This window comes from Gossypium arboreum, chromosome 5, assembly GCF_025698485.1.
Source record: "Gossypium arboreum isolate Shixiya-1 chromosome 5, ASM2569848v2, whole genome shotgun sequence".
Classification (NCBI taxonomy): Eukaryota; Viridiplantae; Streptophyta; class Magnoliopsida; order Malvales; family Malvaceae; genus Gossypium; species Gossypium arboreum.
In genome coordinates, this window is record NC_069074.1 from 48994665 (window position 1) to 49020222 (window position 25558).

Consider the following 25558-nt stretch of genomic DNA (forward strand, 5'->3'; position numbering starts at 1 on the left):
CAAGATCTCACAAAAATTATGGCTTTTTGATGTTTAAACTTGTGAATTCCAGCTCAAGATAATACCTACACTTGGGAGAAACAATTTATAAAATTTTAAATTCAAAAGTCAACTTATCATGCTTGATTCTCTAATATCTTAAAGTTTAAACAATCAATGCATGAATGCCTAAGTTTTAATTGAAGACATATCGATAAAAATCATAAATTAATCAAAATTCATTCTAATCATGGCATGAGAAGATCACATGAGAATAAGACAAAATTCATGGATTTCTAATGTTGATATGAAAGACCCCCCACACTTAAGATGTACATTGCCCTCAATGTACAAAGATAGATATATTGAAAAAGATATATTGATAATCATAAGATAAGGGAAGAAGTGAAACTTCCTGAATGATGAATGAACTCCTTGAACTGGAGTTTTGGAGAATAATCAGTGTGAGAGTGGAGGAGGATACTCCGGTGGTGGTAAAGGTTCATTAGTCCATAAGTCCTTTCCCAGTGGATTTTTTAGTTCCTATGCGACGATGAGCTTTGGAGCTCTTTTATAACTGCGACAGAATCAGGAACTATAAGGAAACATAATTACTCGTAATGAAATAGTTGAAATTGAAAATTGTAAAAACTCAAGATAAAATAGTATAAACAGGAAATAAAAAGTAATTTCAAAATATAAAGATAAAGCTAAGATAGATAATAGGTGTTTATAGGGAAATTAGGGCACACGGTCATAGGGTACGCTCGTGTGCCTTCCTTTAGCCCATGTGTTTCGTGGTTTTCGAAATTGGGCGCATCGATGCTCTTGGCCATGTTGCACGACCGTTTCAATCATCATTCGCTTCTCCCACGCCCGTCTATGTAGGCACATAGCCGTGTTAAATTGGCAGGTTTGTCCACAATTTCAAAACACAGGTGTGTCACACGCCCGTGTTATTTTCGCAATTTCGCCCACGACCATGTTGCACGGTCGTGGAAACTTATCGCATCCCGTGTTGGGGAAGAAATTTTTGCCTTGTTTTCACGTGGCCTAAGGCACGCCCGTGTGCCTGGCCGTGTGTGCTTTAGAAAGCCTACGTTCCATGAGTCAATTAGTATGTTAGATGTTAAAACTAAAATTTAAAGAAATTAATATTGTTAGTGCTCATGTTGCCTCCCGAGAAGCGCTTATTTATAGTCTAAGCTTGACTTACCTTTCTGGTGAATGGTAATGGAGGTTTGAGGACTTTATACTCCTCATTCCTGCTATGAATCCCATCAAAATAAGGTTTTAGGTGGGTATTGTTTATCTTAAAGGTGCCAAATTTGGGATGACTTACCTCGACTGTACCAAATGGGAAAATGCTAAGTACCATAAGAGGAATTTCTTCATTCGTTTTGGCAGTGTCAATGTGAGGATCTGCGACATCTAATGAAACTTTATCTCTAACCTTAAGTTGATTTGGTTAGGCATTGAGCTCGTTCTGGCATAGTTTTGGTTTATCGTGTTTTCTCAGTTTAAATATCAGCCATTCATCTAACTCCTCGATCCGTAACCTTCGTTCTTCATGGGTAGATTCTTTGTTGTGGATTGAACATGGCTCTTGTGTGTCCTTCGAACTTATTTCCTGCAAAATAGGTTGTACTGTATGATCAGTCTTAGTAGAACAATTTGTACAATCACCTTCAATTTTTGATGTGTTGTTCGGGTTGTGAGCTTGAACGTTGATTGTTTCGTCTCCTACATGAAGTGTAAGTTCACCTGTGCCAATGTCAATAATTGTTCTAGCAGTTGCTAAAAAGGGCCTTCCCAAAATTAAAGGAACATTACTATCCTCTTCTATGTCTAAAACAACAAAATCAACTGGAAATATAAATTTGTCAATTTTAATTAGTACGTCTTCAATGATACCCTAGAAATCGGCGCTTTATCTCGCTAATTGAATGCTCATCCTAGTTTGTTTGGGTTTCCCTAGACCTAGTTGCTTAAACAATTTGTAAGGCATAACATTGATACTAGCCCCTAGATCAGGCAACGCAATATTAATATCTAAACTACCAATTAAATAAGGAATCGTAAAACTCCCTGGATCTTTTAGTTTGTTGAGTAGCTTATTCTGAAGAATGGCTGAGCAAACGGCGTTCAGCTCCACAGGCGACCTTTCATGTAACTTTCGTTTATTTGCTAGAAGCTCCTTTAAAAATTTGACTGCATCCGGCATCTGCAAAAGTGCTTCAATAAACGGTAGGTTAATATGTAGTTTTTTTAAAAGTTTAAGGAATTTACCAAATTGTTCGTCTAGGCGGTCTTTCCTTGTCGCATTGGGGTATGGTACACGAGGTTTATATTCTGTACTTACCGATTTTTGTTAATTTTGGCCCACCTCATTCTTACATTTGCTTACCACCGGTTCTGGCCTTGGTTTAGCCACTAACCCTTCCTCATCATGAATGGCAATTGCGTTGAGTTGTTCCTTTGGGTTAGATTCAGTATTGCTTGGCAGGCTACTTTGTGGTCGTTCGAAAATCAACTTGGCAAGCTGTCCAATCTGAGTTTCGAGCCCTTGGATTAATGCTTGTTGATTTTTGAGTGCCGTATCGGTATCCTAGAAAAGAGTCTCTGACACCGAGATGAATTTGGTTAGCATTTCCTCAAGGTTCGGCTTTTTCTCCTACTAGAATGGTGGTTGCTGAAAGCCTGGAGGGGTGGTGGTTTTTGATTTCCTTGGCCTTCCCATGAAAAATTTGGGTGATTCCTCTAACCTACATTGTAAGTATTGCTATAAGGATTGTTTTGAGATCGAGGATTATTACCCACGTAATTTAAATGCTCATTTTCCATGTTGTGGCTATAAGGTGGGTATTCTGAATTGTTCGATCCACCTCCACTTGCTTCGCATTGCATTACTGGGTGAACCTGTGAAGAACTAAGAAAACCATCAATTTTCTTATTCAAGAGTTCTACCTGATTAGAGAGCATGTTGACCGAATCGATGTCAAAAACCCCGACTGTTTTTGTTGGCTTTGTCCTCATGACTTGCCACTGATAGTTATTCAGTGACATCTCTTCTATAAACTCATAAGCATCTTCAGGTGTTTTATTATTGATGGTTCCGCCAGCAGCTGTGTTAACCATTTGTCGAGTTAAAGGATTCAGGCCATTATGAAAGGTTTGAACTTGTAGCTAGAATGGTAACCCATGGTGAGGGCATCTTCGCAAAAGGTCTTTGTATCTCTCTCATACATCGTAGAGAGTTTCTAAATCCATCTGTACAAAAGAAGAGATATCATTACGTAATTTAGCAATTTTAGCTGGCGAAAAGTATTTTAATAGAAACTTTTCAGTCATTTGTTCCCAAGTAGTAATTGACCCTCGTGGTAGCAAGTTCAACCACTGTTTAGCTTTGTTCTTCAACGCAAAGGGAAACAACTGAAGGCGTATGGCATCATCAGAAATGCCATTGATTTTAAATGTATTGCAGAATTTCAGGAAATTCGCCAAATGAGTATTTGGATCCTCATCCTGCAAACCATCAAATTGGAAAAACTGTTGTATCATTTGAATTGTGTTAGGTTTCGGTTCAAAATTATTTGCAGCGATAGCAGGTCTAACTATACTCGATTCAGCTTCTGTTAAAGTAGGTTTAGCATAATCATACATAGTGCGTGGAGCAGGATTCTAATTTACTGGATTAACAGCAACTGTAGGTGGAATCAGGTTTTCCTGATTTTCAACCATCTCCTCGATTGTGGTTTGAATATCGTCATCTTGCTCGTCCGCTGTGTATCTTAAGCTTCGCCTTATTTCTCTTTCGTTTCTGCGAACTATGGATCGATCTCACTGTCAAAAAGTAATGGTCCTGACAGGTTTCTTCTAGTCATAAACTATAAGAACCTGCCAGAAAGAAAAAATAAATAAATGAAGAATTAGAAAAGAAAATAAATATTTAAATTGCAATAAAAGTAAAATGGCTAAAGTAATAAAAATCGAGTTTTCCTAATACCTTAGTTCCCAAGCAACGGCGCCAAAAACTTGGTACGTGATATTCATGACAGGTTTTAAATATTTATAATGAATCGTTCTTGAAACTAACTATTATCATGATGAAGGAAAGTGTACCTATTGACCAGTAGTATAGCTTTAGCAAGATCGAATTATCAAACCCAAAGAAACTAAAAGTACTAGTATCAACTTTCTTTTTATTATCTAGCCTAAAAAAAATAAAAGGGTTTTGTTTATCTAACTAATTAATTAAACTAAGAAATCACAGAAAAAATTTTGGGGAAAATACTTTTTAGAAAATTCAATTGATTAAGACAATACCTAAGGAAAAATCCACCTAGACTTCACTTGTTATTTGACTTTGAATCGGACGATTTATTCATTCAACTTGTTCCATAGAAATCCCTAAGTTATATTATTATCTCTCTCGAGACTAACAACGTCTAACCCTAGATTGAATAATTGAAATCTATCTCTAAATAACGCCTTAGGGTTGCATTAACTCGATCTATGGATCCCCTTATTAGGTTTCACCCTAATCTGAAAAAATCTTGTCACCCTATCTCTAGGCGCGCAACCAACTCCGCTTAATTATGACAAATTTACTCTTAGACAGGGTCTATTCCTCCTCTAAATAAGAGCTTAACTTGAATCAATATCCTGGAATATCAAAACAAGAATTAAGAACACATAATTAAGAACAAGTCAAATATTTATCATACAATTCAGATAATAATAACAAGATCCGTCTTAGGTTTCATTCCCCTTAGGTATTTAGGGGTTTTAGTTACACTAATGAAAGAAAACATCTCAAAAAGAATAAAAAAAACAAAACATAAGAAAACCCAAAACTCCTGAGGGAATCTTAAGGGAGATCTTCAGTCTTGATGGTGAATCCGGCTTCTCTGATGGATCAATTGGCTTTCCTTGAGCAATTCCTTGCTTCCTCCTATGCGCCCCCCTTTTTTCTCCTCCTTTAGGGTGTATTTATAGGCTTTGGAATGCCTAAGAGCCTTCAAAAGTGGTCTTTTCCTAATAGGACTCTGCTTGGGCTCGACAGGGACATGCCCGTGTGCGATTACTTCAGGCCATGGTCAAGCCTATTAAATAGGCACGGGCATGTGGTCTACCCGTGTGAGTCGTGCTTCTATTCTACCAAATTGACACGGTCGTGTGGCCTACCCATGTGAGGAAGTCCAGGCCATGTTGATTTCGTACGTTGCCCTTTTTCTCCGTTTTTAGCCCGTTTCTCGTTCCTTTCACTCTCCTATGCTCACCTAAGTATAAAACATGAAATTAAGGCATTAGGAGCATCGAATTCACCAAATCTAAGGAAAAATCATCTATAAAATGTGCTAAGCATGGGATAAAAATATGTATAAATTACGGTTTATCAATGGAAGTATGGGAAGATATGAGCTTTAACAATTGAAAGATGTTAAAATATATGCTTGAAAAGTGAATACTCATAATTAATGTGCATGTTTATTATGAGGTTTGAAATAATTGGTTGATTGTGGTAAATGGTTATAATGGAGAGATTTCAGTCATTAGGTTAATGTCAAGACATGTTAAATTTTGCTTGCAAATTGATATAACAAACAATGTGACTGAATAAGTTATAACTGTGAGTTTTAATGCAATTTATATTATCTTGTGTTTATATCATAGGATTTAGTAAATGATTGGTAAGAGTTGCTTATTATGTTCATACTGTAACAGCCCGTTTTTAGGTTAAATCGGAACAGTGCTTTTGAAACCATAAATCCGAAGTCAAAATATTTATTTTATTATTTTAATAAGGTTTACAGCATGATAGATTAATTATGTGAAATTTTCGTTAAGAAATTTTACTGTTTAAATGCTTAATTCAGTAAAAAGGATTAAATCACATAACACGTAAAAGTTGAGTTATATTATTTAAAAGTATTAAATTGCTATGGTTTATTAATATGGAAGTCCTTATTATGTAATTAGTCCATTTATAATGTAAGTGGACAATCTTGGACATGTTATAAGTGGTTTTCTAATGTTTTATTAAAGGTTAATATAATAAATTAGTAAATAAGGTTAATTTTAATTAAGTAAATTGTATCTGTAACAGCCCGATTTCGGGCTTAGTAGGAACAGTGTTTTGGTACCACAAATTTGAAGTTGAGAAATTATTTTGGTGTCATAGCATGATTATTTGAGTGTATGAAAATTTTCGTGAAGTAATTTTAGCGTTTGTGAGCTTAATTGTGAAAAATGACTAAATCGCATAAAGTGCAAAAGTCCTTTTTTAATAGTCAAAGGTGTCTTTAAAGTGAAATTAGGCCATTAAATAAGTGATGGCCGGCCAAGAGACAAGGAAATTCAAATGGTCAAATGTTAGGTGGCTTTTGGTGGCTAAATTGACAAAATAGAAATAAAATAAAGAAAGGATGGTATCACTTCATCATCTTCTTCTTCTTCACGGATTTTTCAACATCAAAAATGGGGATTAGAGAGCTCAAAATATCAGCCATTTGTATCTCTTACAAGTAAGTCATTTGAAGGTTATTCTTGATAATTTTTGTATTTTTGGACCTCTTGTAACATGAGCTTTCTAAAAAGAGGACTATTTTGCAAAATAGATGAAAGTCTAAGGTATTACCATGAAAGCATGTATGTTTTTAGCTGAATTTTTATGGATGAAAATGAATCTTCATTGTTAAACAAACAATGTGACAGCCCAAAATTGACCCTAGTCGGAAGGTGGTCTCGGGACCACAAAACCGAGGCATAAAAATAATTTAAAATTTATTTCGATGCCTATAATATGTGTGTATTCATGTATGACATTTTTTGATGATTGGTTTAGTGTTATAAAGGTGAATTTCACTAGAAAGGACCTAGTAGTGAACTTTGAAAGTATGATGGGGAAATGTGTGATGACTAATTAAAGCATGCATGCAAAATAAAGGACTTGCATGTCAAATTCCCCTTTATAGGTGGTGGCGGCCATGACAAGGGAGGATGGGCTAAACATGTCATGAAACATGTTTTGTTGGTGCATTAGGGTGAAATAATAAACAAAGGTGTATGGGTGATAAAAAATGAAAAAAAAAATGTGTGTGAGTGTGGTAATCCCCCCCTTGCCGTGAGTTGAGAAAGAGGGAAGAAAAATTTTGTTGTGTTCATCCTTTCTCATCCTTTTGGCCGAAAATCATAAGGGAAGAAAGAGGATTTTTGCTTTATGCTTGGTTTAGAAGAGATCTAGAAGGTGATTTGGCTAAATTGGCATCAAGATTAAGGTATGTATGAGGTTGTGTTAGGAGTTTCATGCATGTTTTGGTTGCTAACTTGATGTGCATGTTAGCCATGGCTCAAATCTTTGTTATGCCATGGAAATGGTATTTGGCCAAAGTTGTTATGGTGATAAAGCCATTGCATGCTAAGTGTGAAGCTTGATGATGATGCATGCAATGATGGATTGTCTACTCTTGAGTAAGATTTTGAGTTTTCTTTTGTGTTTAACCATGATTGAAGTTGAATGGAGCATGATTGTCATATTCGCCATGATGCATTCATGAGCATGGTTCATGCTTCTTGCATGTTAGTTAAAATTTGTATTTTTGGATGGCTATGGACACCTTGAAATTCGCCATGCTCATATTGTATATATATGTTTGCACATGATGTTTTGGCTATGAAGTAAGTGATGAATATATTGGTTTAAAGAAGAAGATGTGGAAGAATGCTTGTGAAATTGCAAGCACAATTGACCTAGCACACATATAAGTGCTTGATGCTATATTATAAGTTTTAATACAATGTGCAAAGCATTAACTAGTAAAATGCATGCTGTTTTGTGAGGTATTAAGTGCAAAATTGGCCTCAACATGTACATGAATATTCGCCTTGGGTAGCCTATTGAAGGCCTTAGCTTTTCCTTGATGCTCAAATAAATTGTATTGAATTGCTTGATGTAGTATAAAATGTGCATGACCATTGTGTATTCAAGCTAAAGAGTGGCCATATGACCATTTAAACTCCTTGTCATATTCGCCATAAGCAAGCACAATGAGGTTTTAATAAATTGAATTTGTTTGAATTAGCTCAAGAGCTAAGAGGGCCACAATTGGACAAGGGAAGGAAAAGGTGATCGAGTAGCCAAAAAGCCGTTCGACAACATCCGAGGTAAGTCCTCAAGAAGTGACCTTACTTGAATTATGTGAGATGAAATATGGATGTGTATGATTATTGATTATGTGTGTATGAGTATTTGAATTCTACCCGGGCTAAGTCCCAAGGCGAATATGCTTGTGATTATATTTGCGTTTGAGCCTTAGTAACGAAAATGAAATATGTATGTCCAATGATTATTGATGTATGTGTACATGAGAAATTGAATGATATCGGGCTAAGCCCAAGACAATTATGCTGGAAATTATATCCGGGTTAAGACCCGAAGGCAATTGTGCTAGTGGCTATATCCGGGCTAAGACCCGAAGGCATTTGTGCACGTGATTATATCCGGTTATATTCCGAAGAATCTTGGGCTGGAGGTGAGTGTTGGTTGTTGTAATGAATTCAATTAGTACACTCGAAAAGCCCAAAGGATAAGGTATGTCATATGTGCATTGGAAAGTCGACATGTTTGAGCAACATTCGCTCAATCGACTAATGAATTTCAGTTATTGAATTGATTGATACTTTGTGAAAGTATATAATGATGAAGTGTGAAGTAAGAATGTGTATTAATGAAATGATGCATTTGGCTATGTGAATATATTGCTGTAATTAGAGTTGATTATATTCCTTGAGACTTACTAAGCATAAAAAAAAATGCTTACTCCGTTACTTTGGCTCTCTGTTTTATAGATTTCGCTCGATAGCAATCGGATTCGGGATCAATAAAGTCGAAGTCATCCACACTATCCACGCCTCTATTTTGGTATAAATTTTGGTTGAACTTTGAAATGGCATGTATAGGACTACCCCTTGTTGGTTGAATATGTTGTGATGTATATATGTACGGCCATGCGAAAATGGCTCGTAAAAGTGAAGTATCGACTTAGACTAATTGTGGTTTGTATGTATATATTTGGTGTCATGATGTGGCTATGGCTTGGAAATGGGAATGTTGGTCATATGATCAGCCATTGGCATGGTTAAAATGATCATATATGAACCTATGTAAGGCAAGACTAGTTGGTTCATGGAGACTACCAAATAGGTAAGACATACCTTATATGTACAGATTCCATTTTGAGTCTAGTTTCATTAGAAACAAACGGCACCAGCATTAAATCCCTGTACAGAGAGATATTAAAGTTATACCGCTTGAAGGTCGGAAGCGATCGATCCTGTAACATGAGTGACTTTAACTAATAAACTGTACCAATTGACCTGACCAAAAATTCTAGAAATAAATCCATGGATGGATATATGAGTCTAAATTCAGGAAAATTTACGAAACCAGTTTCCGAGTTTTGAAACTCGAGATATGATTTTAAGGTGACAAGGACGCAGTTTTCCAGCTGACCGAAATGTCAAATGGATGGGCAAAACAAGTGAACTTGGCTTGTTAACCCCGTGTCCGGCAACAATCGCGATGGTCTCGGGTTCGGGTGTTACAATTTTATTGGTATCGAGCCACGGTTTAGTCGATTCTAGGACTACCGTGATGTGTTTGGGGTCTAGCTATACATGCCATTAAATGATGAATCGATAGTGTGGTGATTTCGACAATTTGACTTTGTGTTTGTTTATAGCAATGGATCCGATCCCAACCGAAGCGATAGTGATGATGTGGAGAGTGTGGCGCTGCTCCCGCGCAGGGACAACAAGCCGGACTCTCAACCTATGGCCAACAATCCTAATGACGAGGCTAGGCAAGCCTTTTATAGTGTGATGAGCGAATGGTTTAATCAATACATTCGAACCAACACGGTACTGTTCCACAACCTCCATTCTCGACAAATGCAACCCCGCACCTACAATACCTCCGGTGGTCGACCAAATAAGGTCAAGTAAGCCCCAGTTGATAGGATTCAAAACATGGGGCCACCGAATTTAAGGCTACGGATGATGATGATGCCGAAGCGAGCTGAATTTTGGTTAGATAACACTATCCGGTGCTTCATGAGCTATCCTGCACACCCGATGAGTGCTTAAAGTGTACCATCTCCTTGCTACGAGTCCGCCTACTATTGGTGGAGTACTCGACTTCGTGGTGCCTAGAGAGCAAGTGACTTGGGAATTCTTTCAAACCGAGTTCAAAAAGTATATCGATCGAGATTCATCGACCAAAAGCGGAGGGAATTCCTTGATCTTAAGTAAGGTTCGATGTCGATTCTCGACTACGAACGAAAATTTGTGAGGCTTAGCCAGACAGCGAGAATGCATTTCGTCCGAAGCTATTATGTGTAAACGCTTGAGGATGGGCTGAATGATGATATAAGGATGTTTGTTGGCATCCTCGAGATACGAGAGTTCGTAGTACTTGTTGAGCGAGCTTGTAAAGTCAAGAGCTTAGAAAGGAGAAACAAAAGTCGATGTGGGAACCGGAGAATTCGAAGAGGTCTTGGGAAAGTCTCTTCAACAAGCATCGAAGAGATTTCGAGATGATGTGAGCCGGTCTAGAGGCGTTTGGGCTTTTCTAGACGAGGACGCGATCGACCCCTGTGACCACACGAGTCACCTCGATCGCGGTGGTGGAAATAATCGCCGAGAGAGGCGGAGTGTCCACATTGTGGCAAATGGCATTCGGGAGCTGTTGGTTTCGTGATCGCTCTGCTATAAGTGTGGATCGGTCGACCACTTTATGAAGGATTGCCCGAGGATGCATGAGCAGAATGTAAGTCGAGTGCAAACCCGGTGCTACCATCGCCGAGGTAGGCCACCTAGAAATATGGGCAATATCGATGGCGGTCGAGAGGATCTAGAGATGCTACCATCGGATCTCGAGGCTCGTGCTCTGCTAGGACTTATGCCATACGCCGCACGCCGAGGATCTTGCCTCTCCGGATGTTATTACCGGTACTTTCACTCTTTTCAATACAAATGTGATTGCTTTGATTGACCCCGGTTCTACTCATTCATATATATGTGAAACCTTAGCATCCAAGAAGACTTTGCCCATTGAGTCTCTTGAGTTTGTAATTCGGTGTCAAACCCTTGGGTCATTACGTGCTTGTCAACAAAGTGTTCAAGAAAAGTCCCCTAGTGTTCCGAGGTTCTTATTTTCCGGCAGACTTGATGCTTTTGTCGTTCGATGAGTTCGACGTTATTCTTGGTTTGGATTGGTTGACCATGCATGATGCGGTTGTAAATTGCAAGAGCAAGACTATCGATTTGAGGTGCGCGAATAATGAAATAATTCGGGTTGAGTCTACTGACTTAAAGGGGTTGCCAGCTCTAATATCAGCGATGTTGGCCCAGAAATATGTAAGAAAAGGGTGCGAAGCGTACCTTGCGTCGTGCTTTCGATGACAAGGAATCGAAAAAGAAACCCGAATCTGTGCCGTGGTTTGTGAATACCGGATGTTTTCCCAAAGAATTACCGGGTTTACCACTGTTCGGAAATAGAATTTGGCATCGAATTGGTACCGGTACCACTCCAATTTCGATAGCTCCGTGTCGTATGGCACCAACGGAATTAAAGGAGTTGAAAGCTCGGTTGCAAGAATTGGTGGATAGAGGTTTTGCTCGCCGAGTTTTTTCGCCTTGGGTGCGCCAATATTGTTCGTGAAGAAGAAGGATGGAACCGCGCGGTTGTGCATCGACTATCGTCGACTTAATAAAGCGACGATAAAGAACAAATATCCGTTGCCACGTATTGATGACTTGTTCGATCAACTGAAGGGAGCCTCGGTGTTCTCAAAAATAGATTTGAGATCGGGCTATTATCAATTGCGAATTCGAGATTCGGACGTACCCAAGACGCCTTGAGCGAGATATGGTCACTATGAGTTCCTAGTGATGCCGTTTGGGCTCACTAATGCCCTACGGTATTTATGGATTTAATTAATCGGATCTTTAAACCATATTTGGATCGATTAAGTAGTCGTGTTCATTGATGACATCTTGGTCTATTCAAGAAATGAGACCGAACATCTTTGAACACTGCGGTTAGTCTGCAAATTTTACGGGATAAGCAATTATATGCTAAGTTCAGCAAGTGTGAGTTACGGTTAAGAGGTTAGCTTCTTGGGTCATGTGGTATCTGCATCGGGTATTCGAGTCGACCGAATAAAATTTCAGCCATACTTAATTGGAAGCCTCAGAAATATTATCGAGGTTCGGAGCTTTTGGGGCTTCTTAGGTTATTACCGACGATTTGTAAAGGCTTCTCAACGATAGCCACGCCGATGACTTCTACTCCAAAAGGATGTTAAGTTCGAATGGACGAGAAATGCCAAAAAGTTTCGATCAACTGAAAACTTATTTGATGAAGCCCCAATTCTAGTGCAACCCGAGTCCCAAGGAGTTTGTCATCTATAGCGACGCCTCTCTACTTGGGTTATGTGCGTATTAATGCAAGAAGGTCGAGTTGTGGCCTGTCGTCGAGGCAATTAAAGCCACATGAGAAAAATTATCCGACTTATGATCTCGAATTGGCCGCCATCGTATTCGCCTTAAAGATTTGGCGACATTACTTATTTGGTGAAAGGTGCCATGTATACTCGGATCACAAAAGTCTCAAATATTTGATGACCCAAAGAGACTTAAATCTGCGACAAAGACGTTGGCTCGAGTGTTAAAGGATTATGAGTGATCATTGACTATCACCCGGAAAGGCGAATGTGGTTGCGGATGCCTTGAGTCGTAAATCGTTATTCACTTTATGAGCGATGAATGTGCACTTATCTGTCCGATCCGACAAAGTGTGTTAGTGGCTGAATTGAAAGCCAAACCATTATTGACACACCAAATTCGAGAAGCTCGGAAAGTCGACGACGAGTTGGTTGCAAAAGCGGGCTGCGTGTGTTCGAACAAGGACTCGGAGTTTCAAATCGGCGATGACGATTGTTTGAGGTTCAAAAGTCGTCTGTGTGTTCCAAAGAATTGAAACTCATTTCGATAATTCGAATAAAGCCCATTGTAGCCGAATGGCAATCCACCCGAAGTACGAAGATGTACAATGATTTGAAACGTCGGTTTTGGTGGCATGGTATGAAGCGAGACATCTCCGACTTTGTTTCAAGATGTTTAATATGTCAAAAGTGAAAGTGGAACATCGGTGCCTTGAGATTACTTCACCAATCACGATACCCGAGTGGAAATGGGATCGAGTCACAATGGACTTTGTATCCGGACCGCCATTGTCGCAAGTAAGAAGGATGCGGTTTGGGTCGTGGTGGATCGATTGACTAAGTCGGCCCACTTTGTCCCCGACGTCACGGATTTTCAATGGACAAATTAAGCGGAATTGTACGTTTCTCGATTGTGAGATTACACGGGTGCCTATTTCCATCGTGTCGGATAGAGATCCGAGATTTACCTCGCGATTTTGGAAAAAGTTGCAAGAAGCTTTGGGTACCAAGTTGCATTTCAGACCGCCTTTCACCCCCAAACCGATGGTCAATCCGGCGGATAATTCGGATACTTGAGGATATGTTAAGATGTTGCGTCCTCGAGTTTAGTGGTTCATGGGAACGGTATTTGCCGTTGATTGAATGCGCTTACAACAACGACTTTCAATCAAGTATTAAGATGGCACCCTACGAGGCCTTGTATGCGGTCGTAAATGCCGTACACCATTGTTTTGGACCGAGCTCGGTAAAAGCAAGATTTACGGGTGGATTTGATTAGGGATGCTGAATGAAAGTGAAAGTAATCCGTGAAAGTCTCAAGATAGCCTCCGATCGCCGTAAGTCGACGCGGATCTGAAGCGTAAGGATATCGAGTATCGTGGGTGATAAAGTGTTTCTCAAGGTATCGCCTTGGAAAAAGATACTCGAGTTCGTACCGTAAGGGCAAGTTGAGCCCGAGGTTCATTGGGCCATATGAGATATCGAGCGAGTCGGTCCAATGGCATATCGTTTGATTTTGCCCCGAACTCAAAAGGTTCACGATGTCTTTCACGCTTCGATGCTTGACGCTATAGATCCGATCCATCGCACGTGATTAGTCCATCGAAATTGAAATTCAAGCTAATATGAGTTATGAGGAAGAACCGATTCGTATCCTATCACGAGAAGTGAAAGAGTTGCGAAACAAGCGGGTTCCGCTAGTGAAAGTGTTATGGCTCAAGCACGGATAGAAGAAGCTACTTGGGAGACCGAGAACTCTATGAAAGAGCGATATCCAAGCCTATTTACGGTAAGATTTTGGGGACGAAAATTTCTTAAGTGGGGAGAGTTGTGACAGCCCAAAATTGACCCTAGTCGGAAGGTGGTCTCGGGACCACAAAAGCGAGGCATAAAAATAATTTAAAATTTATTTCGATGCCTATAATATGTGTGTATTCATGTATGACATTTTTGATGATTGGTTTAGTGTTATAAAGGTGAATTTCACTAGAAAGGACCTAGTAGTGAACTTTGAAAGTATGATGGGGAAATGTGTGATGACTAATTAAAGCATGCATGCAAAATAAAGGACTTGCATGTCAAATTCCCCCTTTATAGGTGGTGGCTGGCCATGACAAGGAGGATGGGCTAAACATGTCATGAAACATGTTTTGTTGGTGCATTAGGGTGAAATAATAAACAAAGGTGTATGGGTGATAAAAAAATGAAAAAAAAATGTGTGTGAGTGTGGTAATCCCCCCTTGCCGTGAGTTGAGAAAGAGGGAAGAGAAAATTTTGTTGTGTTCATCCTTTCTCATCCTTTTTGGCCGAAAATCATAAGGGGAAGAAAGAGGATTTTTGCTTCATGCTTGGTTTAGAAGAGATCTAGAAGGTGATTTGGCTAAATTGGCATCAAGATTAAGGTATGTATGAGGTTGTGTTAGGAGTTTCATGCATGTTTTGGTTGCTAACTTGATGTGCATGTTAGCCATGGCTCAAATCTTTGTTATGCCATGGAAATGGTATTTGGCCAAAGTTGTTATGGTGATAAAGCCATTGCATGCTAAGTGTGAAGCTTGATGATGATGCATGCAATGATGGATTGTCTACTCTTGAGTAAGATTTTGAGTTTTCTTTTTGTGTTTAACCATGATTGAAGTTGAATGGAGCATGATTGTCATATTTGGCCATGATGCATTCATGAGCATGGTTCATGCTTCTTGCATGTTAGTTAAAATTTGTATTTTGGATGGCTATGGACACCTTGAAATTCGCCATGCTCATATTGTATATATATGTTTGCACATGATGTTTTGGCTATGAAGTAAGTGATGAATATATTGGTTTAAAGAAGAAGATGTGGAAGAATGCTTGTGAAATTGCAAGCACAATTCGGCCTAGCACACATATAAGTGCTTGATGCTATATTATAAGTTTTGGGCCACAATGTGCAAAGCATTAACTAGTAAAATGCATGCTGTTTTTGTGAGGTATTAAGTGCAAAATTGGCCTCAACATGTACATGAATATTCGCCTTGGGTAGCCTATTGAAGGCCTTAGCTTTTCCTTGATGCTCAAATAAATTGTATTGAATTGCTTGATGTAGTATAAAATGTGCATGACCATTGTGTATTCAAGCTAAAGAGTGGCCATATGACCATTTAAACTCCTTGTCATATTCGGCCATAAGCAAGCACAATGAGGTTTTAATAAATTGAATTTGTTTGAATTAGCTCAAGAGCTAAGAGGGCCACAATTGGACAAGGGGAAGGAAAAGGTGATCGAGTAGCCGAAAAAGCCGTTCGACAACATCCGAGGTAAGTCCTCAAGAAGTGACCTTACTTGAATTATGTGAGATGAAATATGGATGTGTATGATTATTGATTATGTGTGTATGAGTATTTGAATTCTACCCGGCTAAGTCCCAAGGCGAATATGCTTGTGATTATATTTGCGTTTGAGCCTTAGTAACGAAAATGAAATATGTATGTCCAATGATTATTGATGTATGTGTACATGAGAAATTGAATGATATCCGGGCTAAGCCCAAGACAATTATGTTGGAAATTATATCCGGTTAAGACCAAGGCAATTGTGCTAGTGGCTATATCCTGCTAAGACCAAGGCATTCGTGCGAAGTTATTCTATCCGGGCTAAGACCAAGGCATTTGTGCACGTGATTATATCCGGTTATATTCAAGAATCTTGGGCTGGAGGTGAGTGTTGGTTCTGTAATGAATTCAATTAGTACACTCGAAAAGCCCAAAGGATAAGGTACGTTATATGTGCATTGGAAAGTCGACATGTTTGAGCAACATTCGCTCAATCGACTAATGAATTTCAGTTATTGAATTGATTGATACTTTGTGAAAGTATATAATGATGAAGTGTGAAGTAAGAATGTGTATTAATGAAATGATGCATTTGGCTATGTGAATATATTCTTTGTAATTAGAGTTGATTATATTCCTTGAGACTTACTAAGCATAAAAAAATGCTTACTCAGTTACTTTGGCTCTCTGTTTTATAGATTTCGCCGATAGCAATCAGATTCGGGATCAATAAAGTCGAAGTCATCCACACTATCCACGCCTCTATTTTGGTATAAATTTTGGTTGAACTTTGAAATGGCATGTATAGGACTACCCTTGTTGGTTGAATATGTTGTGATGTATATATGTACGGCCATGCGAAAATGGCTCGTAAAAGTGAAGTATCGACTTAGACTAATTGTGGTTTGTATGTATATATTTGGTGTCATGATGTGGCTATGGCTTGAAATGGGAATGTTGGTCATATGATCACCATTGGCATGGTTAAAATGATCATATATGAACCTATGTATGGCAAGACTAGTTGGTTCATGGAGACTACCAAATAGGTAAGACATACCTTATATGTACAGATTCCATTTTGAGTCTAGTTTCATTAGAAACAAACGGCACCAGCATTAAATCCCTGTACAGAGAGATATTAAAGTTATACCGCGAAGGTCGAGCAGCGATCGATCCTCGTAACATGAGTGACTTTAACTAATAAACTGTACCAATTCACCCGACCAAAAATTCTAGAAATAAATCCATGGATGGATATATGAGTCTAAATTCAGGAAAATTTACGAAACCAGTTTAGAGTTTTGAAACTCGAGATATGATTTTAAGGTGACATGGACGCAGTTTTCCACTGACCGGAAATGTCAAATGGATGGGCAAAACAAGTGAACTTGGCTTGTTAACCCTCGTGTCCGACAATCGGCGATGGTCTCGGGTTCGGGGTGTTACAAACAACTTTTGTGAAGTAGTTTTCATGGAAACCCTAGCTAAGGACCATTTTACGTAAGTTATAAATTATGTGGTGAATGTGTGAATTAATGAGAATTATGGGATGCTTCTAGTATAAAAAGAATTTGTATAGGCCTAATACTTAAATAAATTCGATAAAAATTGATTTACAAGCCTAGGGGTAAAATTGTAATTTTTACGAAGTTTGAGGGCAAAATGGTCATTTTACCAAAGTACGAGTCCTGAATTAAATTGAATGATTTGAGTACTAAATAAGCTAAATTTCGACATTTTAGATCAAGAAAAATGCGATTCGGGCCTTGATCGGGGAATGAACAAAGTTTAGGAGGATTAACCTCGTTCCCATCATTTTGTACCGAGGTAAGTACGTATGTAAATAATGTGTCATTGTAGCTTACTCTTAAATGTGTTGATAATATATATTTAAATGTTTTATTGATATCATGTATCATAATGTTACTTGTTACCACGAAAGTATAAATAATGTGATATAAGAATAAACTACATTATGAGCAAGTGCGATGACATCGGGTTAGATTTGATATCATGTTGAACCTCGGGAATAGTATAGGATACACAAAGTATGTCATGAGAAATTATGTGGTCTAAACTCATGAGTTATGTATGAGTTCATGAGATGAATGTTGTATGTAATGTGGATCCGGGCAATGGCTTTGTGACTAAACCCGTGAATAACTTGTCGAGCTAGCATTTCATATTAACGCTATATGGACCCGGGTACTGATTTTGTGTTTAGACTCGTGAGTAGCTTAACGAGTAGGCGTTACATGATAGTGCTATTGGGTCCGTGTACTGACTTGGTAGAAAGGCCCTTGAGTAGCTCAAAATGCGAGCATTACATAGCATGAGGTAGCTTTGGCTACTTATATGGCACTTAGGTACGAACTTCCCGTGTATCCATTAGTATTCTGAGTGTTCAACGGGCAACTCGAAAAGTGAGTTGGTGATAATTCCAATGAGGTATGTCATTAGAGAAAATGAATTTGAGTCATTTTACGGGAAATTACAGGTATGTATACTAAACTTATGAATAAGGCTTTATCATGTGACGAGATGTAGCAAGTATGAATAAATGAAGTGAAGAGTAAGATATAGAGTTCTAAATGATATACATCATTCAAGTTTAATAAATTACCATCTAATGAATGAGTTCCTACTTATACATTATTTGCAAATATGTACTTACTAAGCTTTATGCTTACTCCCTTCCTTTTCATTTTCTTATAGTGCCATCAAGCTCATATCGGGGATCAAGAGACGTCAAAGGCATTGATCACACTATCACTTAAAGCTTTTGGTATAGTTAATTTTAATAGTTGAAATTTTGACATGTATAGGGACTCAAACCTTTGGCTTAGTGTCTTGTTAGATTAGCCACATGTGTTGGTTTTTAAGATGGATGTGATATTATTTTGTATAGACCACGAACATTGACTAACATTAACTATTATTAGAAGCATTTGATGTAAATTTACAATGGTTGTGGTTGGTTTAGTTATATATGTTATGCTTGTATTAGTTTGGTTGATCTAGTTTAGATTAATACAAGTAGGAGTGGCAAAGAGGCTTGGTAAATAGCCTTATTTTGTCCACACGGATGTGTGTCTAGGCCGTGTGTGACACACAGTCTGACCCACGGGCATGGAGTCCGGTCGTGTGTCCCCTGCACTTCAATTCTACAAGTCAGTTTGCATGGTAGTAAACACATGGGCAGAGACACAGCCATACGTCTCAGCGTGTGAGGGGCATGGCCTAGCGCACGGTCATGTGCCATGACCGTGCGCCCTTAATGGGTTGCTGACTTCAGAAACAGAATGACAAGGTTTTTAGATACGGGCTAAGACATGGGTGTGTCATGGCCGTGTGAGGGGCACGGGCATGTGTCAGGCCGCGCGAAAACCCTGTAGGTTCGTATTTGGAATTTAATTCACACGGGCTTGGGGCACAGGCGTGTCCCCTTGTGCGTAGGCCATGTGAACCACACGGGCCTTTAGCACGGCCATGTCATAGTGACCACACAAGCGTGTTGCCCTTCCACACGGGCGTGTGCCCTTCCTCAAGTGGCATTTTTCAAAGTTTTCAAAGATGTTAGGGTTAATCCCAGGGTATTCTCAAATTTTTATTTGGGCCTCATAGGCCCATATTAAGAACTCTTAGATTACAAAAGAAAAGTTTTTAAATTTGACCATGTTTTTATAACTCGGAAATGATTGCATGCATACTGTTAAGTCAAGTAATGCCTCGTGCCTAGTCCCGGCCTCAAACTCGGGTAAGGGGTGTTATAGTATCATCTTCTTCCATTATCTCTTCATCATTGAAATTAGGGAAAGAAAATAGCCATTGAAGGGTTTAAGGTTCGGCCAAGCTATTTGTGCTCATTTAGGTACAATTTTTGCTCAGTTTTTAATGATTTCTATATTTTTGAGCTCGTTGCAGTTTAATCTAGCTAGCCTGAACCTTAATTTTTTTAACTTGTTCATGATTTTGAAATGTGCCATTGTTGAATACTTGAGCTCATTGATGTTTAATGATAGATTATGGAAACTTGATGATGGTTTTACAAGTTTTATAAAGTGATTTTTGATAAAAATGTTAAATAGGGATTAAATTGTGAAAATATAAAATGTGGTAGTTAAAAGTGTGAAATAATGAAAGATATGGGCTGCTAGTAGTATATAGGAAATTTGGATAGACATGGGTTGGTATTAAATTGCATGAATTTGCAATTTTATGTGTTAAGGACTAAATTGCAAAATAGTCAAAAGCCAAGGGATAAATTTGTAATTTAGCCAAAATGAATGTTTTAGGATAAATTGAATTAAATGAAAGTTTGAATGAGTTAATTTGATTCATATAGATCAAGATAAGCAAATACCGGAACTAGATCGGGGAAAAAGAAAGGTTGGTGAATACACGATAGTTTTCATCCGAGCAAATACGAGGTAAGTTCGTATAATTAGAATCGAACTTTTATATACTTGTAATTGTTGAATATAAATATAAATACTTGAAATATAAATGTCTTAATGATGTATTGTATTCATTACCGAGTCCCGTTTGAACTATATGACTTCATTGGATACGAGTGACGTGTTACTGATATTACGGTATTGGTTGAGATCCTACATTTGTTGCGAATCTCCACAACTCATAGAAGCTTACTGTTTCAGCTCATTGGAGCTTACTGATTTAGCTTGAAAAAGCTTACAATTCAGCTCGATAGAGCTTACCATTTTCAGCTCGATAGAGCTTACTATTTATCAGCTCAGGAGGAGCTTACTGACCATGACTCAAAAAAGCATGTATGATGATGAATTGACAGATTACTAACATTATCCTATTTTATTTCATTAATTAGCCAAATGACCAAAATGCCCTTAAGCCCTTTCTTTAAAATTTCATCCATACATGCCAATTTTTGTCCAAAAAACTTAGAAATTGGGAAAATTTCTCTTTAAGACCTTCTAATTATTAATCTAAAGCAATTTCATGCAAATTGCTACTAGAATCCAAGTTTTTCAATTTATTCAATTTGGTCCTTATTTTCCAATTGGACACCTTACTCATAGAATTTCTTCATGAAACTTTAACACATGCTTATTTCTATATTCTAGACCTTATAATAACCATAAAATAAATATTTCAATGTTGGATTTGTGGTCCCGAAATCACTGTTCCAACTAGGCCCTATTTCGGAATGTTACATTTCTCCCCCTTAGGAACTTCTGTCCTTGAAAGTCTTACCAGTAAACAGGTGCGGATATTGGCTTCCATGGTTTTTTCTGGCTCCCATGTAGCCTCTTCTACACCATGTCGATGCCATAAAACTTTCACCAAAGCCATATCTTTATTTCTCAGCTGTTTAACCTCACGAGCCAAAATCTTGACTGGTTTCTCACCATAAGTCATGTCCGGTCTAATTTCAATCTCCGTCGGTAAAATCACATGAGAGGGATCTAATCGATATTGCTTTAACATGGACACATGGAACACGTCGTGAATCTTTTCCAATTCGAGTGGCCCGACAAATCGCGGACTCAGTTTGCCTTTTCAGCCAAATCTCAATACCTTTTTCCGTGGAGATACTTTTAAGTATACTCTATCTCTAACTTGAAATTTGATCTCTTTTCTTTTCAGATCAGCATATGACTTTCGCCTATCCGATGCCTCTTTTAAACAGTTACGTATCACTTTAACCTTTTCTTCAGTTTCCTTGATCAGATCAACTCCGTGAAACTGACTTTCCTTGAGTTCTGTCCAATACAATGGAGTTTGGCACTTCCTGCCATACAAGGCCTCATAAGGTGCCATTTTCAAACTCGTTTGAAAACTGTTGTTGTAGGTGAATTCTACCAATGGCAGGTATTTTTCCCAACTACCCTGAAATTCGAGGATGCAACATTACAACATATCCTCAAGAATCTGAATCATCTACTCAGAATACCCATCGGTCTACCAGTGAAAAATTGTACTAAAGCTCAACCTTTCCCCAAGGCTTCTTCTAACTTATTCCAGAATCTCGAAGTGAATCTCTATGACATCCCGATTTAGGGCCTAAACTGAATAATGGTTGTGAAACCACAAATCTAAGATAGAACTAATTATTTTATAATTATTTTGAGGTCTATGATGTGGTTTCATGATTGTGTGAAAATTTCGTGAAGAAATTTTATGCCTAAAGTGTCCAATTCGAAATTAGAGACTAAATTGAATAAGTTGCAAAACTTGCATTCTAGAAGCTTTTAGCATGAAATTGCTTTAGAATATTAATTATAAGTCCTTAAATATAAATTTGACTAATTTCTATGATTTTGGACAAAAATGGGCTTACATGGATAAAAATTGAAAGTTTAGTAAAAAGGGCATTTTGGTCATTTAGTTAATAAATGAATTAAAAAGGGAAAAATCAAGCAAAAATTTTCTCATCTTCTTCATTAGGCCAAAATTTCAAGGGTTCTCCATAGCTAGGGTTTGTTTCAAGCTTCCAAGCTCCATAGTAAGTGATTCCAAGCCCCGTTTTTAATGTTCTTTACGTTTTTAGAGTCCCGGTAACTTGATTAAGCTTAATCTAGCAATAATTTAACCTAGGGTTTATATTTGGAAAAATACCCATAGGTGAAATGTGTTTATTTTGGTGTTTTGTGGTAGAATATGAAGCTTTAAATTGTGTTAAACAACTTTTGCTAAGCGATTTTACGTGAAAACGAGTGAAACGACATAATCGGTAAAAATACCTAATGTTCATAAGTACATGTTAGAGTGTGAATTTGATATTGCTATAGAAGGGAAAAATGATTAGAATTTCATAAAACATAAGAAAATAGGATGAAGTTTAATTTTCGAGTCTAGGGGTAAAATCATAATTTTGTGAAACTTTAGGGGTAAAATTGTAATTTTTTCATAGAATGTTTTTGGAGTAATTTGAGTAATGTGAGACATTAATAAGTCAAATGTGTTATTATAGATCAAGAAAGACATGGAATTGACCTTGATCGGGGAAAAGAAAAGATTTCGGACTAAATTGCAACATTTCTATATTTTGCACCGAGGTAAGTTTGTACGTAAATAATTTATCGATTCTTTTTATTTTATTATATTTTGTTATCATATGAAATGTGGTTGCCTATAGAATGATTATTTGTTGTAAATTTGCAAATTGAAAAAGGACTATGAATAAATTGTAACATGTTGGAAAGTGAGGAATTTCCCGGTTGAGCCTTCGGAATAGAAACGATACGAATGATCTATTGTGATGTCACGTGTGTAGTACTAAGTGTAGGCTACTATGTGTACTGGATTATTGGTCGCATGTGTAGTATTAAATGCAGGCTACTATGTGTACCCGATAACTTTGATCACTTGTGTAGTACTAAGTGCTGGCTACTACGTGTACTGGATAATTGGTCGCATGTATAGTACTAACTGCAGGCTACTATGTGTACCAGATAGCTTTGGCTACAAGTGTGAAAATATGTGTAGGCAACTGAGTATCAGTTATTATTTCGAAGAGTTCAACGGGAAAATCGATTAAGTAAAAATACATGTGAACATGATTATACGATGAATAAGTGCAGGTATATGTTTAAGAAAATCTTGAGTAATATGCTCGATATTTGAGTGAACTTCAATAAGACAAAATGGATTAAGTGAAATTATGTAAGACTGAACTTTAGTAGTAAAATAGTGTTGGACAGCAGCAATTACATGACTTTGAAAATTCACCAAAAATTATGTAAGTTGAATTAAATTTCAAATAAATTATGGAATTAAATCTTAATGAGTTTATTTTCATATAAAAGAAACAGGTAGAGCAAAAGAGTTCTATATTATGTGATATTATAATTTTTGTGAGATAGTATTAGAATGAATTCGAGATCCCCTGTTCTGACTTGGAAAACTTGTTAAAAATTGTAGAAAAATAATTATGGTTTATAATTAATTTTAATAGAAACAAATAGGAACATTATTCAAGTTCTGTACTATGAGATATTTAATTTTTAGTAAGAAGAGGTGGAAACCGTCAGACAGTGAAACAGGGGAAACTTTAATGAATAAATTGTACTAATTGGCTAAACCAAAAATTATGAAATTTTTATGGTAAGAAATTACATGAGTCTAGTTTTTGGTAAAATTAACAGATTTAAATTTGGAGTTCCGTAACTCGAAATATAAATGATTTAGTGACAGTGACTCAAGAAAACAGCTTGACCTGAACATGAGATTATGTACTATTATGATTGTTTTATTTTGAGAAATATGTTGATAAATTGTATATCACTTACGTACTTACTTACTAAGCTTTACGCTTACTCTCTTTTCTTTCTCTTGTCTTATAGTGTCATTAAGCCAGCTCGAGATTTGGAGATCATCGGAGATCCATCCGCACAATCAATACTTTTTGGTATTTTGTAAACTTATTTTGGAGTTATGGCATGTATAAATGACTTGGTTATTTTTGTTATATGTCATAATTAAATTGGCCTAAAATGTTGGTCTTCAAAATTTAATAGTTCATTTTGTATATGTCCATTGATGTTAACTAATATTGTTTAGAATATAGGACATGAAAATGTATGTTTTAAAAAAAAAAATTCTATGTCATGATTTCGTACGTTTGCATGTCTTATGTTCCAGTAATGTCTCGTACCCTATTCCGACTTAGAACACGGGTAAGGGGTGTTACAATCTTGGGTCTCTGTCTGAAATAATCAACAGTGGTATCCCGTGTAATTTGACAATCTCAGATTTGTATAAGTTAGCCAATCTATCAAGAGAGTAATTTGTCCTCATCGGAATATAATGAGCCGACTTCGTCAACTTATCCACCACAACCCATATAGCATCTTTCTTTTTTGGGGTCAATGGTAATCATATCACAAAGTCCATAGTAACTCTGTCCCACTTCCATTCGGGGACCAACATAGTCTGTAACAAACCTGAAGGTACTTGATGTTCAACTTTGACTTGCTGACATATAAAGCATTTCGATACAAAGTCAAAGATATCTCTCTTCTTGCCATTCTACCAGAACATTTTCTTCAAATCATTATACATCTTGGTACTTTCCGGATGAATAGACAAACGGCTATCATGTGCCTCTTGCAAGATTTTATGAATAATTTCATTGTTTCTTGGTACACAAACTCTGTCTCTGAAGATCAAACATCCATCAAGACTAATCTGAAAATCTGATTCAATACCTGACTCACATTGAGCTCTTTTAGCTTGCAGGTCACTATCATTGGTCTGAGCATCATAAATTTCCAGAAGGAATGTTGGTCTAGCCCTCAGCTCTGCCAAGACTGAACCATCATCAAACAATGCCAATCGAGTGTCCATGGCCTTCAGTGCAAACAAATATTTTCTGCTTAGAGCATTGGCGACCACATTCGCCTTTCCCGGGTCGTAATCAATGATCAGCTCGTAATCTTTAATTAGTTCTAACCATCTCCGCTATCTCAGATTCATTTCTTTTTGAGTCATCAAATACTTCAAACTCTTATGGTCGGTACATATACGACAAGTTTCAACATACAAATAATGCCTCCAACTTTTCAAGCCAAAAACAATGGCGGCAAGCTCTAAGTTGTACGTCGACTAATTCTTCTCATGTGGCTTCAACTACCGTGAAGCATAGGCTATCACCTTGCCATCTTGCATAAGTACAAAACCCAATCCATTTAAGGATGCATCACTGTAGACCATAAATTCTTTTCCCAGCTAAGGTAATACTAAAACTAGGGCTTCAGTCAGCAATGTCTTCAACCTCTC

At 37.6% G+C, this 25558-nt stretch overlaps 1 non-coding gene across 1 annotated transcript; it reads left to right on the forward strand.

Annotated features, from left to right (window-relative positions):
* The first annotated feature begins 3175 nt into the window (after window positions 1–3175).
* LOC128293474 (small nucleolar RNA R71) lies at window positions 3176–3282 on the forward strand. Its single transcript, XR_008283655.1, has one exon. It is a non-coding gene; the product is annotated as a small nucleolar RNA R71 (small nucleolar RNA).
* The last annotated feature ends 22276 nt before the right edge of the window (window positions 3283–25558 follow it).